The sequence below is a fragment of the Solanum verrucosum genome, unplaced genomic scaffold, assembly GCF_900185275.1.
Source record: "Solanum verrucosum unplaced genomic scaffold, falcon-dt-bn FXZP01000078.1, whole genome shotgun sequence".
Taxonomy (NCBI): Eukaryota; Viridiplantae; Streptophyta; class Magnoliopsida; order Solanales; family Solanaceae; genus Solanum; species Solanum verrucosum.
In genome coordinates, this window is record NW_026020150.1 from 1554265 (window position 1) to 1564924 (window position 10660).

A 10660-nucleotide genomic window follows, 5' to 3' on the forward strand; every position below is an offset into this window, starting at 1 on the left:
CTAGCCCAATTGGTTGGGTCGTGACAACAGCGGCCCCGCCAGAGCGACCGAAACCATCGCCAAAGCTGCTTGCACGAAACAGTGAACTATTTTAATAATTCAAGAGCTCCATTTCATAATTGTGTATTTTGAGAAATGTGAATTTGTTCGTTGTTCGTAAATGTTGATAATATTGTATATGTTAGATATATGCATGTTATTATATTGTTGTATTGACTTATGTATTTTTCACTTAGTGCGATAGCCGCGTAATCGTATCAGTACACTGTGGTTGTGTACTGATACTACACTTGCTCTTTCTTTGTTGAGTACAGGTCATCTTCAAGCGTCTACTGACAGACCTTGCTTAGAAGATAAGTGATCGTTCGAATTCAAAGGTGAGCCGTTTGTTCCGGGCTGCCATGAGTTCTCTTTCGTCTATGTCCACCATTTCGGACTTAGACTTTCTAATTAAGTTTTAGTTCATTAGTATGGTATTGTATCCTTTCTTGTTTAGACATTGTTGAACTTTAGATGTTTTGGTACATTGACTTCCAGGCTCTAGGTGTTACTTCCGCATTTATTTAGTTGATAGACTTTTGTTTGGAGTTTATGGGAACTCCTTATTTCTTTCCTTAGTATTTAACTTGTTTCATATCCTTAAATGCTTTAGTTTTGGGATGAGTTGCTTGGTTTGGGTTGTAGTGGTGGTTTTCCCACCGGAGGATTAGTGTGGGTGTCAATCATGATGGTCTGGGTCGTGACAGTTGGAGAGAGAGTGTTCCAACACAAAAAAAAAAGGCGTAGGTGGGAAGGGCATCAACTTTGGAAGTTGGTGAGAAGTTCTCCAACTCAACCAAGAGAAAAAATATCGAAAAAACCAAAAAGAAAAGGTGTTGGTGGGAAGGGCATCAACCTTGGAAATTGGAGAGAAGTGCTTCAACATAACCAAGAGAAAAAATATCGAGAATTGGAGAGAAAGTGCTCCAACACTTGGAAGTTGGAGAGAAGTACTCTAACACAACCAAAAAAAAATATCGTGAGTTGGAGAGAAAGTGCTCCAACAGTTGGAAGTTGGAAAGAAGGTGTTCCAACACAACCAAGAAAAACAATAAATGAGAATTGAAGAGAAGTACTCCAACAATTGAAGATTGAAGAGAAGTACGCCAACAATTGAAAGATTGAAACGAAGTTTCCAACAATTGTAGATTGAAGAGAAGTACTCTAATACAACAACAATAACAAGAAGAAAAGGCAAGAGTATACAACTTTGAACTACGGGAAAATGTTTAAAATAATAATTCGAATAGAAATCTTAACTTGCTTAGGATTTGTTATTTATGGTATTTACATATTTATGTTTTGATTAGAATTTCTTCGTTAGAGTAGTTCCTAATCCTAGTTTAATTTGAATTTTACCTTTATAAATAGGAATGTTACTAAAGATAGAAATATACAGAAATACAAGGAAATAGATAGAACTTGAAGTAGGTTCAAGAACCTTAGAAGTTTATAAATAAATTTTCCTTCAAATTGGTATCAGAGATTCTACGATCCTTGTAAAAGATCAAAGAGTTTCTACTGCTGGCGGGAGGCTATGACCTATATATGTTGCCCGTCTGGTGAATGATCATGTTGACAAAATCTGAACGAATAATATATGCATGGAAAAAAAACATGCTAGGAGGAAATACTTACAAAAATATTGCATATTTAAAGAATTGAAACCAAGCACAAGAGGAAAAAAATCTTCTCTAGATTAAAAGTTGGAGAATGTAAAAAAAAAATACAAAAAAAAACAAAAAAAAATAAAATGAGTTGATGGGAAGGGCATCAACGAGAGTTGGAGAGAGAGTGCTCCAACACCAAAAATAATATTTTAAAAAAAACACAAAAAGAAAAGGAGTTGATGGGAAGGGGATCAACGAGAGTTGGAGAGAGAGTGCTCCAACACCAAAAATAAAATTTTAAAATAAGCACAAAAAGAAAAGGAGTTGATGGGAAGGGCATCAAAGAGAGTTGGATAGAGAGTGCTCCAACACTAAAAACAAAAATAAAAGGCGTTGGTGGGAAGGGCATCAACCTTGGAAGTTTGAGAGAAGTTCTCCAACACAACCAAAAGAAAAAATATCAAAAATACAAAAAGAAAAGGTGTTGGTCGGAAGGGCATCAACCTTGGAAATTGGAGAGAAGTGCTCCAACACAACCAAGAGAAAAAATATCACGAGTTGGAGAGAAAGTGCTCCAACATTTGGAAGTTGGAGAGAAGTGCTCTAACACAACCAAGAAAAAAAATATCGTGAGTTGGAGAGAAAGTGCTCCAACACTTGGAAGTTGGAGAGAAGGTGTTCCAACACAACCAAGAAAATAAATAAATGAGAATTGAAGAGAAGTACTCCAACAATTGAAAGATTGGACAGAAGTTTCCAACAATTGAAGATTGAAGAGAAGTATTCCAATACAACAACAATAACAAGAAGAAAAAGGCAAGATTATACAACTTTGAATTACGAGAAAATGTTGGAATAATAATTCAAAGTTAGAGTAGAACTCTTAAGTTGTTTAGGATTTGTTATTTATGGTATTTACTTATTAATGTTTTGATTAGAATTTGTTAGTTAGAGTAGTTCCTAGTCCTAGTTTAATTTAATGTTTACCTTTATAAATAAGAATGTTACTAAAGATAGAAATATACAAATATACAGGAAAATAGATAGAACTTGAAGTAAGATTCAAGAACCTTTGAGTTTATAAATAAATTTTCTTTCAAATTGGTATCAGAGATTCTACGATCCTTGTAGAAGATCAAAGAGTTTCCATTGTTGGCGGGCGGCTACAGCGTATAAATGTCGTCTGGCTGGCCAATGATCATGTTGACAAAAGCTGAACGAATAATATTTGCATGAAAAAAAAAACATTCTAGGAGGAAAGACTTGCAAAAATATTTCAGATTTAAAGAAGTGCAACCAAGCACAAGAGGAAAAACCTCTTCTCTAAATTAAAAGTTGGAGAAAGTTAAAAAAAAAAAAAAGACAAAAAGAACAAAAAAAACAAAAAACAAAAAAAAATGAGTTGATGGGAAGGGCATCAACGAGAGTTGGAGAGAGAGTGCTCCAACACCAAAATTATTTTATTTTTTAAAAAATACAAAAATAAAATGAGTTGATGTGAAGGGCATCAATAAGAGTTGGAGAGAGAGTGCTCCAACACCAAAAATAATTATTTTTTAAAAAACACAAAAAGAAAAGGAGTTGATGGGATCAGCGAGAGTTGTAGAGAGTGTTCCAATACCAAAAACAAAAATAAAAGCCATTGGTGAGAAGGGCATCAACCTTGAAAATTTAAGAGTAGTGCTCCAACACAACCAAGAGAAAAAATATCACGAGTTGGAGAGAAAGTTCTCCAACACTTGGAAGTTGAAGAGAAGTGGTATAACACAACCAAGAAAAAAAATATCGTGAGTTGGAGAGAAAGTACTCCAACACTTGGAAGTTGGAGAGAAGGTGCTCCAACACAACCAAGAAAACAAATAAATGAGAATTGAAGAGAAGTACTCCAACAATTGAAGATTAAAGAGAAGTACTCCAACAATTGAAAGATTGGACAGAAGTTTCCAACAATTGAAGATTGAAGAGAAGTACTCCAATACAACAACAATAACAAGAAGAACAAGGCAAGAGTATACAACTTTGAATTACGGGAAAATGTTGGAAATAATAATTCAAAGTTAGAGTAGAAATCTTAAGTTGTTTAGGATTTGTTATTTATGGTATTTACTTATTTATGTTTTGATTAGAATTTGTTAGTTAGAGTAGTTCCTAGTCCTAGTTTAATTTGATTTTTACCTTTATAAATAGGAATGTTACTAAAGATAGAAATATACAAAAATACAAGAAAATGGATAGAACTTGAAGTAAGATTCAAGAACCTTTGATTTTATAAATAAAATATTTTCTTCATATATATATACTAGTTTTGTCGCAGGTGCGTTGCTGGTGAATATCAAAGCATGTACCACATTATTTTTAAAAATAATGTAAATATTATTAAATAAAAACCTTAAGTAAATAATTATAAAATGAATGATAAAGTATAAGTTCCTATGAACAGTGAATCTAAACTTTCTTACGATTACTACTAAAAGTTAGTCACTATTAAAATCTCCTCCATTCCCATAGTGCATTACTTAGTTATTATTGTGTTGTTGGACTTCTTACTTTTATAATATAATATAATATAAATAAGTATTGATTTAAAATATAGAAGATATACTAAATTGTATGTTTTTAGTTGTAGAATTAGATTAATTTAATATCCATATTAGGGAGTGTTCTAATTTTAGTGAACTTTGAGATTGTTCACATCTGAAAAACTATTTATTGTGCTTTATAAAAAAATTCACAACCCTTTCGAAAAATCACAACCCTTCTAGAAGGTCACAAATCATCATAAAAGTCATAGCTCTTTGGAAAAGTCACAACTCTGTAGAAAAATCACAACCCTTTAGAAATATTACAACTCATCAGAAAAGTTATAAAATTTTGGAAATGTCACAACCATTCCATGTTAAATGGTGTTTGCCTTTACTATAATATAAATAAATATAATACAATATAAAATATAGAAAATATACTAAATTTGGTGTTTTAAGTAGGAGGTATTACAATAATTTAACATTTAAGTTAGGTAGTTCATTCTTTTAAGGTAGTATAGACAAAAAAAGATAGATATAGATTGCCTAATTTTAATATGGTATTAAATTTTAAAAAATAAAGAAGAATTTTAATTAAAGGATCATATGTAGAATATATAAAAATGACTATTAACTTTGTGGTCTTAAAGATGTGCCCCCACCCACAAGAAAAAAGAACATTCTATATTTAACTGAATAAAAATAAAAGTAAAACAAATAAATTGAAAACAAAAGAGTACTTATTAAATCTATTTTGGACTCTTCAAACAAGTTTTTGATCAAATCATTTTTCTTCATCAGTTTAAGACTTTTCACAACCTGAACACCAAGTTGTAGTTTGTGTAACGAAAAATCATTGAAATTCTTGTCAAGTTAAAGTTGCTGCAAAAGTTTATTAATTATCAAGATAGTCTTCTCGTTTGAAGTTGATTTATTTCACTCTCCTTGTTGAACCATTTTTTTTATCTATCTAATTTACCCATAAAAAATATATTCTAAATGCATAATTGAACAACTCTCGCAATCTTCCTTGTTTTAAGAAGAAGAATAGAAAACATACAAAATTCACAGTATAGAAGTGTGAGAAAATCCCTCTATTTATAGACAACAAAGGATAGGATAAAAAAATGTTTATCATGCCTTATCAGATAAGTCACAACCCTTCAGAAAAATCACAACTTTTCAGAAATTTCATTACTCATCGAAAAAGTCACAACTCTATAGAAAAGTCACAACCCTTCGGAAAAGTCACTACCCATCCATTTGAAAAGGTGTCACCTTTTAATATAATATAGAGTAAATAAATAAATATAAAATATAGAAAATCTATTAAATTGAGTGTTTTAAGTTGGGGTTGTTATAGTAATTTGACATTTAAGTTATGGAGTTCATGCTTTTAAGGTAGTAAGTATATTTATATATAAGGAAATTTCATGAAACAAAATTAATGTTTTGAAATACAATAGAATTTATTTTTTTAAAAGTAAGTGTGTTTTGTATGGAGGGAAATATTTTCCATATTTGGTTGGTCAAATATTTTTAAAATTAATTTCTCTAGAAAAAGAAACTCCTTCGAAATTATTTTCCTGATAAAAATAAAGAAAATAAGTTTCATATATAAATATTTGTGGAATAATATATTTTTCACTTGTCACACACTAGAAAATAAATAGTCACCCTATTTATTTACCAACAAAACATTGTCCTTTTTGTTGTTTCCTTGAGAGAATGACTGTTAGTAAAAGTTAGCAGCATGTTTGCCTCAATTTAATTATCATGTCTTGATTATGTGGTTTTGAAGGAATTTGACTATTGAATAAAAGTATCTGCCATTTGAGGTTTGCTTTCTGTCTATTTGATATAGAAAATTCATGCATTTTTCCTCACTCCTTTTCAAATGTTGAGATTTAGATTTCAAGAAAGTTTGATTGAATCTTACTTGTATTAAAATAAACACAGTTTGATTGAACCTTACATAGTGTAATCTAGCAAATATTGAACAACTAAGATCCTGTATTCAAAAACCCCAATCTTATTGATAGAACAAAATACAAAGTAAATTCTTTCAAGAAATTCATCAACTACTTGGGGCACAAATACTTCTACTTAAAAATCTAATAAAATATGAAAAACAAATGTTGGGATATTCAAATTCTACCAAGGCCTCTCCCTCCTTTCGTTGCCACCACTGTTTGCATCAGATCCATGACCCTCGTCATATCCCATGACATCACCAAATTCACCATTACTATCTCCACCACCAACATGCAAATTCAAATTTTACCACAATCATCTCTTTGGCATCTCCCTCCTTCGTTGCTGCCACCGTTTGCACCATTACTATCTTTGTTGTCATCGCCAACTAGACTTTCCACAATTAGTTGAACCTTGTGATGCCAACACCAATTTAGGTTGTTCAGAAAATATTCTCGCTTTTATTTTTTTCTTTGGTGTGAATAATATTCTTACTTGCTCCTTTATTTCAAGCTCTCCCTCCAAGATTGAAGATTTTATTTTTCTTTTTGGGGAGGAATCTTCTTCTAACATTCCAACATCCTTTCATTTTAAAATTATTAATGTTATAAGAATACATAAAATATATATAAAAAATTTACGACCAACAGAATATAGTGCAACTACAAAATTAGTCGCTAAATAGCTGATAGCTAACAACTATATTTTGATAATTTGTTGTCAATCCGTTATTAAATAAGATTAGAATGATAACTATTTTTTTTCTATGATGAGATTTATTGATTTATAATTCTTATATTTTCTATAATGGTTTTTTTGTATAAAAAACCCGTTGTCTAATAGTTAGCGTAATATTAACATACCTTATTTTTGTGTTTGACATCCCTATTCATAAGGTTGTTCATTGCTTTACCAAGAAACTTTTTGACCTCCCTCTTGCCATGGTTATTGTTTTGTTGTTTCTTTGTTGTAGACTTCCTTTTCAAGATAGAATGTTCAGCTTTTCTTTTCATGGAGTGCTTTTTAATAGCCCAAACCTTTGGATAAATAAAAAAATTAATAAGAACAATGTAAATGTCTTTGCGTCTTAACATGACAATAAAAGTTAGTGTCATATAGTTAGGAGGTCGTCATGGAAATCACTTATTGCAGAAATGCAATGTAAGAGCTTACCTCTTTTATTTCAGTGGCTTCTTGATCAACTTCAGGCTTTGATAAACCCTTGAACACATATTTTCTTACCTCCACAATAGAACGATATTGTTTGCTCTTATGATAGGAATACTACAATCCAACAAAGATTTTTGTTAAGAACTAACTATATATAAGATTTTACAGAGTACAAACTGCACACATTACAAAGTAATTATATTACTAGCTCTCATTTTCTTGATACATCATTGATTAGAGATTCATTGGTCCTTAATTAGGATAAAAACTAGTTATACATAAAAATTTAAACAACTAAAGAAAAATATACAATATAAATCCAAATAAGTTTAAATGTGATAGTATAGTTGTAGTTTACTAGTCTAGTTTGAAATAAGAAAATAAAGTTTAATTATCGCCTAATATACACACAACAAATGTGTGATTCTTTTTTCTTTTCTTTTTTTTTTTCAGGAAAAAAAGAAGATAAAACAAGCAATAATATAATTAAGTGGACGATTCACGATATTGGTAGTGATCAATAAATCCAAAAAATTGTATTTACCATGTCAATTGCTTTGGATCCATTTTCACGTTATCTCTTTTCAGCTAACCATCCATGTAGCATCTCCTTGTATTTACGGTTAAGACAATCACAAATTGGTTCTTCTGCAGGATTTGTACTAACTGCTTGTGGATTATAAATGGTGTAACAGTTAGCTTCACCTTTGAAAGGTTCAATTCGGAAGCTAACATTACCAAAGACTGGTCTTTTCTTCTTCTCATGATCAATCATGTTTTCGGATACTCTTAAAGGAATTATAAGAAACAAAAAAGTAAAGAAAACTCAAGAATAATAGTTGAAAAGTAATGTGGTTTGAGGCTTATATAGATAATTAAATTGAGAAGATGGAAAGTAATTTTGAAAATAGATAAGGATTAAATTAATAAGATATGATTGCTTTTAGAAAAAAGATTACGATAATTGCATATTTAGTCAATAATATTATTTATTATTTGTAGAAGGTGACTCTTTTAGGAAAAAAATTACGATATTTGAATATTTGGTCAATACTTATTTATTATTTGTAGAAGGTGGCTCTTTTAGGGAAAAAATCACGAATTTTGGACATTTGGTCAATACTTATTTATTGTTTGTTGAAGGCGGAATGATCGAGGAGACCCTTCTACTTATCCTAATTTGACTAAGCTAATGTGACATTTAATTTTGCTGAGTTTGATAAAATGTGTGGTTTCACATATTTAAAAGTGGGTGAACACAAAAGTTTGAACTAAAAAATATTTTTAAGAATTTATAGGAGTGGGGGTTGGGGGAGGGGGGGAGGGAGATTATAGAAAAATAAAAATTTCTTAGGCTACATTTTTTAACTTTCTTTTTTATGAGAAGATAAAAATGTCATCTTTGAACTATACGATTCTTCAAAATTAGAAGAAATTGAGTTCTTTCAAAAGATATTTCCTTTCAAGATAACCTTTTGATATTTATATTCCCATCAGATTATGTTTTTCCGAAAGAAATATCTTTGTGAAAAGATGATTGATCGTGCGAAGAAGAAAAGACCAGTCTTTCGTAATGTTAGCTTCCGAATTGAACCTTCTAAAGGTGAAGTTAAATGTTACATCATTTATAATCCAGAAGCGGTTAGAACAATTCCTGCAGAAGAACCAATTTGTGATCGTATTAACCGTAAATACAAGGAGATGCTACATGGATGGGTAGCTGAAAAGAGACAACGTGAAAATGGATCTGGAGCATTTGACACGGAAAATACAATCCTTTGGATTTATTGATCACTAACCATATCGTGAATCTCCACTTAATTATATTATTTCTTGTTTTATCTTTTCTTTTTTCTGAAAAAAAAAAAAGAATCACAACATTTGTTTCGTGTGTGTTAGACGATAATTAAACTTTATTTTCTTATTTTAAACTGGACTACTAAACTACAACTATACTATCACATTCAAACTTATTTAGATTTTATATTGTATATTTTTCTTTAGTTGTTTAAATTTTTATATATATTAGTTTTTATCCTAATTAAGAACCAGTGAATCTCTAACCAATGATATATCAAGAAAATGAGAGCTAGTAATATAATTACTTTGTAATATGTGCAATTTGTACTTTGTAAAATCATATATATAGTTAGTTCTTAACAAAAAAATGTTTGTTGGATTGTAGTATTGCTATCATAAGAGCAAACAATATCGTTCTATTTTGGAGGTAAGAAAATATGTATTCAAGGGTTTATCAAAGTTTGAAGTTGATCAAGAAACCACTAAAGTAAAAGAGGTAAGCTCTTACATTATTTGCATTTTGTTGGACTACTATAGCTTGTTTGACTAAGTTTATTGCGCACATATATATGTGTATGTAAGAAATATTTACTAAGTCTTACCTTGCATTTCTGCAAGAAGTGATTTCCATGACGACCTCCTAATTATATGACACTAACTTTTACTGCCATTTTAAGACACAAAGACATTTACATTATTCTTATTAAATTTTTCTTATTAATCCAAATATTGGGGTTATTAAAAAGAACTCCATGAAAAGAAAAGTTGAACGTTCCATCTTGAATAGGAAGTCTGCAACAAAGAAACAGAAAAGCAACAACTATGGCAAGAGGGAGGTCAAAAAGTTTCTCGGTAAAGCAATGAACGACCTCATGAATAGGGATGTCAAACACAAAAATAAGGTAAGTTAATGTTACGCTAGCTATTAGACAACAGTTTTTTATAACAAAAAAAAAATCACTATAGAAAATATAGGAATTAGAAATTTTGATAAATCTCATCATTAGTATAAAAAAAAGTTATCATTATATAATCTTATTTAAAAACAGATTAACAATAAATTATCAAAAAATACTTGTTATCCATAAGCTATTTGGTGACTAATTTTGTAGTTGCACTATTTTTTTGGTTGCAATTTTTTTATATATATATATTTTATGTATTCTTACAACATTAATAATTTTAAATGAAAGGATGTTGGAATGTCAGCAGAAGATTCCTCCCCGAAAAGAATAATAGAATCTTCAATCTTCGAGGGAGAGTCTGGAACAAAGGACCAAATAAGAATATTATTCACACAAAAGGACAAATACAAGTGAGAATATTTTCTGAACTACCTAAATTGGTGTTAGCATTGCAAGGTTCAACTAATTGTTGGAGGTCTAGCTAGTTGACGACGACGGCAGAGCTAGTAATGGTCCAAACGGTGGTAGCAACTAATGAGGGAGAGGCCGCTGAGATGATAGTGGTAGAATTTGAATATCCTAACAATTGTTTTCTATGTATGTTTTCATACAATAATTTAGTTTTTTTAGTCAAAACTAT

At 30.4% G+C, this 10660-nt stretch overlaps 2 pseudogenes; one reads left to right on the forward strand and one right to left on the reverse strand.

Annotated features, from left to right (window-relative positions):
- Positions 1 to 6444: 6444 nt before the first annotated feature.
- On the reverse strand, positions 6445 to 7922 carry LOC125828080 (uncharacterized; annotated as a pseudogene).
- A 1094-nt stretch (positions 7923 to 9016) lies between these two features.
- On the forward strand, positions 9017 to 10467 carry LOC125828053 (uncharacterized; annotated as a pseudogene).
- Positions 10468 to 10660: the final 193 nt, after the last annotated feature.